Source organism: Amblyomma mixtum, chromosome 2 (genome assembly GCF_055824585.1).
Source record: "Amblyomma mixtum isolate Tamu chromosome 2, ASM5582458v1, whole genome shotgun sequence".
NCBI lineage: Eukaryota > Metazoa > Arthropoda > Arachnida > Ixodida > Ixodidae > Amblyomma > Amblyomma mixtum.
In genome coordinates, this window is record NC_143013.1 from 286987420 (window position 1) to 286993419 (window position 6000).

The window sequence follows — 6000 nt, forward strand, 5'->3', positions numbered from 1 at the left end:
TTTCGCGGGTTGCAGCGTTTACACTAAAGCGGCATTTTTTAGTTCAGTTTTTCAACTTTATTCCGGGTACTATCATACCACAGCATGTGACTCTATATCTTGCGCCTAGTTACTGACTCCCTTAAGGGTCTTTATCGCTTTCAGTGCCATCGCTTTCACTTTCACTGCCAGGCGTCTCGCCAGGATCATAAACGGAGTCGAAATCCGTTTAACTTTAAAACTGACAGATATAATGCCGGAGAACACCGCATGCCATGAATTCTAACTCTGCGCGCTTTCAACCTGAAGTGACGGTCCTCTTAGCCTTCCTCTTGACGCCACTTCATGGTCCCCCGTTACCATCAACAACGAGTGCAGGCGTCTGAATTGTTAAAATGTAGAGCCGTGCCAATATTCGGTAATTTCGAATACCGAATCAAGCATCCTCCCATTCGATTATTCGAACGTATCAAATAGTGTGTGCTCAAAATTATTCGAAACGAATTGAGTACGTCCTCAAGTTTTCTACTCTTCGAATAATTGGCGCGCAGTTCGAATAAGGCCTGTCGTATTTTTCTTCCACGACTACTGTTCCAAAAACAGGAACCATACACAATACGTTACAATGCTGCCGCGATCGGTACGCGCGGGACAGAGGATTTAGTGCCGCGGTGCGGTCCATTCGTGAGGCGGTGTTCATAATCCTCACACGTGGCCTCAGAGCTTAAAAAGTTATGTGAGCTTGAACAGATGTGCTTTAATTACCTGAGGAGATCTTGTGAACTTACTAGCTGACAGTAGTGCATCTAACGATTTTCTCGTGCTTATTTCAGCAAGGGGCTGTGTGAACGCTACCAATATACCGTCCAAGGTTACTGCAACATCGGAGTAACTATTCGACCCCTCCATCACATCCTTGGTGGTCGTTTCCAAACTAACTTCATATGAAGTGAATGCGCGGGTTTAAAAGTTAGCGCCTCATGGTCGCGGTGCAGGCCTTGATGCCTTCAGACAGGCCGCTGCAAACGAGTACCGGGGTTATGTGTTCGACATGACCGATACAAGTGCGGCGAAAAGCAGTTTCATCAGTAAGTTCAAACTTAAGATTTATATATAACGCCAATTTCCTTGTAAGATAAAAAAAAAATTCCTAAAATGTTCGTAAAAAGTAAATCACATCTTACCTACAATCTTAACCTACAATCGTTTCAGCATTCCTTAAAGCAAACCATGGACTAACAGATTTCGTATTTTTGTTGCATTATGTGCATTTACTGAGTATCTTATGCTGCGTAGTTTGTTGTGTTATTAGTGTACATTACTAGCTTTATTTCATTATTACCTGTATTTGTGCCTGTGCCATATTTTTATGCTTGTATCCCCCCCTATGTAATACCCTCGCACGAGGGCCCTTAGGGGTATTGTAAATAAATAAATAAACCTGCTTGAAAAGATACAGAAAAGAGATGACATGTTCAAAGCGCTGCTAATCTCTTAATGCATATTAAAGAAAGAGGAAATAAGCTTAGCTTATCTATACTGCACCCTCTGCGGTTATCATCTTATTATATATATCCTCTTATTGTATACAAAGGTAGGTTGATGCGCGGAGTCCCTGTGCTGCTGGGCGCTCAGGCTGCCTTCGACAGCCTCTAGGTACAGTGCTCAATCGATGCCGACGATGTACCTAATGAAACTTAAGTTTTCTTTCAATTTTACCATGTGTGTCCTTCGTATGTCATTTTCTTAAGTCCGCTTCCTGAGACGAAAGCCACACGCCCCTCGCTTCTCGGTTCTCGCTGAAGATTATAATCCCAGGTCTTCGCCGATTATCCTAGTCCGTATGCTATCTGCGGCACAAGGAAGAACCATACACAGTGTTTTCAGAGCGCAGCTCTTAGGCGCCCGTTCCTGCAATCCGCGTCGTCGTCGGCGTTTTCGGTGTAACCGGTTGTCCAAGTTGCAGAGCGAAACGTCAGCTGTAATGTCGCTGCCACCAGCGAGCGGTCGCAGGTGGCGTGTGAAGAGCTGCGCTAAAATCTCGCATTACTGACTATCGTAATCGTATGTCAAATTTTTAACTCCTTAAAGGGCAACTTCACCACTTTTTGAAAATTCCGGGATATTCTAGAATTCAAACTTTTATAGGCTGTAGGTAAAGCATGTCACGTGTTTTTGCGCTAGCATTTCAAGTAGCAACGTAATCGACGATTGAATTTTAGGCTTCTCCTCAAAGCAGCGGATGAGTGCGAGAAAGACCAGACGTAACGGAAGGTAAGATTTCAAATTACCTCTGCCGTCAGTCACACCCTGCCATAGCTCGTTTGATGCTGCCTAACAACGATCGGCGGGCTTTGTCTTCATTGGCGTTGTTTTTTTTTTCCTCCAACGCAAGTGTTTATGCCTTGAAAATGTACCGGTACCTTCGATGACGTCATCATGCGCCTCCCACGTGGCGCTGTGCGCTGCGGAGAAGCTTGAAGACGGTCACAGTTTTAATCGGCGATTATTGCACCATTTCAAATGCTAGCCCAAAAGGACTTCGCATGCTTTGTCTGCAAGTTTCACACATGCGATGACGTCATCACCTTTAAGCTGACGACACCTTTAAGCTCGCCGATTTCTAAAACCTATGAAGTTGCCCTTTAAACCCCCTTCTGCCTGTTACGTTCCAAACGAACAACTATAGGAAGCTAGCCTGACTCTTCGCCGTCCGCTAGGATGAACAGGTGGCAGAGATTGTTGTAGCGCATAGCCCTTTCCTTCGTATGTCTTACTAAACACCCACACTCCCTGGCTCACCTCATTCACACGACTACAGATGGCGCAGTTTTGAATATTTCACCTTCCGAAGCAGGGTACAATGCACTCCTTACGGCTCAGGACCAAGAGAAAAACAATCTATTTAGGTCTTAGAAAAACGAATTAGTTTTCCCATAGCATTATATAAGTGCAGGCCACCCATACGTTCGCTGTAAACAAAAAAAAGTTGGTTTAGTATGGCTAAGCGCAGAACATAGTGCGTAGCACTAGCTGCAATGGGCACTTAAGGTACTTAAGTGGTAAAGGCATTTGATTTAAAGGCCTTTGCTATAAAGGTGTTTGACCTAAATGTCTTTACCTGGAAGGCATTTACCGTAAAGGTCTTTTAATGTCTTTACCCCAAAGGACTTCACCCTCAAGGCATCTTGAAGGCCTTCATCCGGATGTTCCCTTCACCCAGGCCTTCACCCTTCACATAGGTGAAGGCCTGTCAGGTGTACATGACAGGCTAATTGCCTACACCCCGGTGGGCAGATCGACCGCCTGCCACAAAGCAGGTCCAAAACCTAAAAATGCGCCAGTATAGTGTTACCGCAATAGAACTCGCTAGTTCCCCTTCACCCATTTCTCAAGGAACGAAGGATTGAGCCTAAAGCTTTGATGGAGACACCTGTTCGAAAAACTAAATGGCGTGGTGATGATCGAGGGCTTACGAACCCCTGAAGTCTGGGCCTAATACAGTGAATGCCCCCCAGTGGGGTGTCGTCTTCAAAGTGAGCGTACTGCACAGTCAATCCTGAAATTCATTGAGGGAAGCGTCATACAGATAAAGGAATAAAAGTTAAGACGATTAAGGTTTATACCGGCATTTCACTCACACTCAAGGGCCTGTTACACATATCCAACCATCGCACCGTGGGTGCCCGCCGCGGTGGCTCTGTGGTTACAGCGCTCGGCTACTGAGCCGGAGTTTCCAGGCTCGAACCCGGCCATGGAGGCCGCGTTTCGTTGGAGGCGAAACGCAAAAAAAACGCGCGTGTGCTGTGCGATTTAAGTGCATGTTAAAGATCCCCAGTTGGTCGAAATTATTGCTGGAGACCTCCACTACGGCACCTCTTTCTCTCGTCCTTCTTTCACCCCCTTCTTTATCCCTTCTCTCACGGTGCGGTTCGAGTGTCCGCTGAGATGTGAGATAATTGCTGTGTTATTTCCTTTCCTGAAAAACCATTTTTTTGTTAATTTACACGCAAAAAAATGCTAGGTTACTTCGGATGTAAAAGTGTGCATAAAAATCACACACACTCACACACATCCACACACGCGCGCGCATGGACACACACACACTCACATCCAAATACACTCGACCTTTAGAAAATGCGATTCATATAGAGGTTAAAGCCAAGAATGAAACACACATACATATCAGAACATATTTTTGATTACAGATCATACAGGCACTGAAGATTCGAATGAAACCTGCACTCACAAATCTAAATACACTCGGTGAAATAAATTTGTAGAAGAATGAAGTATACACATAAATCAGAAGCAACAACACAGATATGATGAAAACAACACCCTATTCTCCTGAGGTGATGCAAGGTTGCGGTTAGCAGTGCACTGTGCCCAACCTGGGCTGCATCTTTCAAAGGCGGCATATATACTGCCTCCTATCCGCGCTGCAGCGCTTCCAACAAGCTGTCAACGGTCTGGTGAAGTGCAATAAGTGTTTAGAGCAATAAATATCGTACGAGATTTGCGAACAGTTGCCGTCAGAATAATAGTGAAAAACTCCCAGAGCTCTAGATCTTTCTTCTGCCAGTGAATGGCGAATTCTACTGGTCGATTCTGATCGGAGTGCTCAATCCGCTCCAGAGCGGCCGAATCTGCCACAGGAGAGACCTACCCTGGTCGACGAGTTAAATACGAATATCCTTTGGCAAGGAGCCCGAAGGATGAAGCTAGCATGAGCTACCGGTTCAGGATGTTGGGGTTACCATCAGTCTCCCCATTTTCGCTTGGCTAGCTTGACGATGACCAGCGATGATGACATAAGTTCAGTGCTATCTTGAACGTCGGATGTCACATGCGCCGCATTTTGCCATGGCCAATGGTCAATGACAACCACGGTTGGACACCGGGAATGAGTGTATGCCCTGCGTATGGGTACTTGCCGCTTCATAAGCTGAGTGTTGCGGCACTGATGTAACCCTGCGATTTTTCGACCGATTGCTAAGCAATTCAAAAAAATTGTTTTCATAAATACCTCTAAGGAAACACATTTCGTCATCATCGCGGGTATCTACGGGCTCCTTCAGACGCTTTCTGAATTATTTGGGGCGAGAAGCGTCACTGTTTGTTTCGACGACGCCGTCAGTATGTAAACAAACGTCAGGGGTTAGCCGGCGATGTCTCAAATCGGGCGAAAAACGAGCCAACGCGGCTTGGCCGTTCCGGAGATGATGGCACCACCCCCTCGGAGTTCCGGCTGAATACGCCGCTTCTCGGTGAGCCATGTGAGAGGTCTCCGTCGCGGAGCGATCGAGTTACACCAAAACAACGAGTGCAAATCACGAACGCGATCCAGATCGGCCCGTGGAATTGTCATTCACCGCCACGGAGCAATAAACATACTAGAGGGGACATTCAAGCTCCGCCTTAAGGCTATGGCGCGATAGCGTAATGTGTTTGTGGAGGTCGCCTAGGAGGCGTCCGCGGCCACAGTTATTAGAAGACCTGCCAAGTAAGAGAGAGCTGCGGAGCGGCGGCGAGAGCGTCCGGCCGAGGCGAGAACCTCGAGAGTTCCCTTTAGCATGTGCCCACCGTTTTGTCTTCCTCGAGCATGCTGAAACGATTGCGCCAAGAGCGTCCGCGGAACTTTTTCCAGGGGGGGACACCCGATGTCCGGGGAAGGGGGAGGCGGTAGGTTTGTAGTTGTTGTCTACTAGGGCATAAATAATATCTGTAATTTCAGGGGGGGGGGGGGGTAACTTCACCCCCCCCCACCATGCCCCCCCTTGCGGACGCCCATGGATGGCGCTACAGGTAAATGAATGCCCACATATGGGGAATCGGTCATTCTCGACTTGACACTCATAGATCCCTGGGAGTCTGCATACCTATCATGGCAGAGTGGTGCAGCGGTTAAGCTAACTGATTAATACTTGTTGGGGGGCTAGTTGGTGCATGTTTCCAGAAAGGCGCCTGTCCCGCTACAACCCTTTTCTGGAAACAGCGGTGAAGCGATGGGCCACTGCC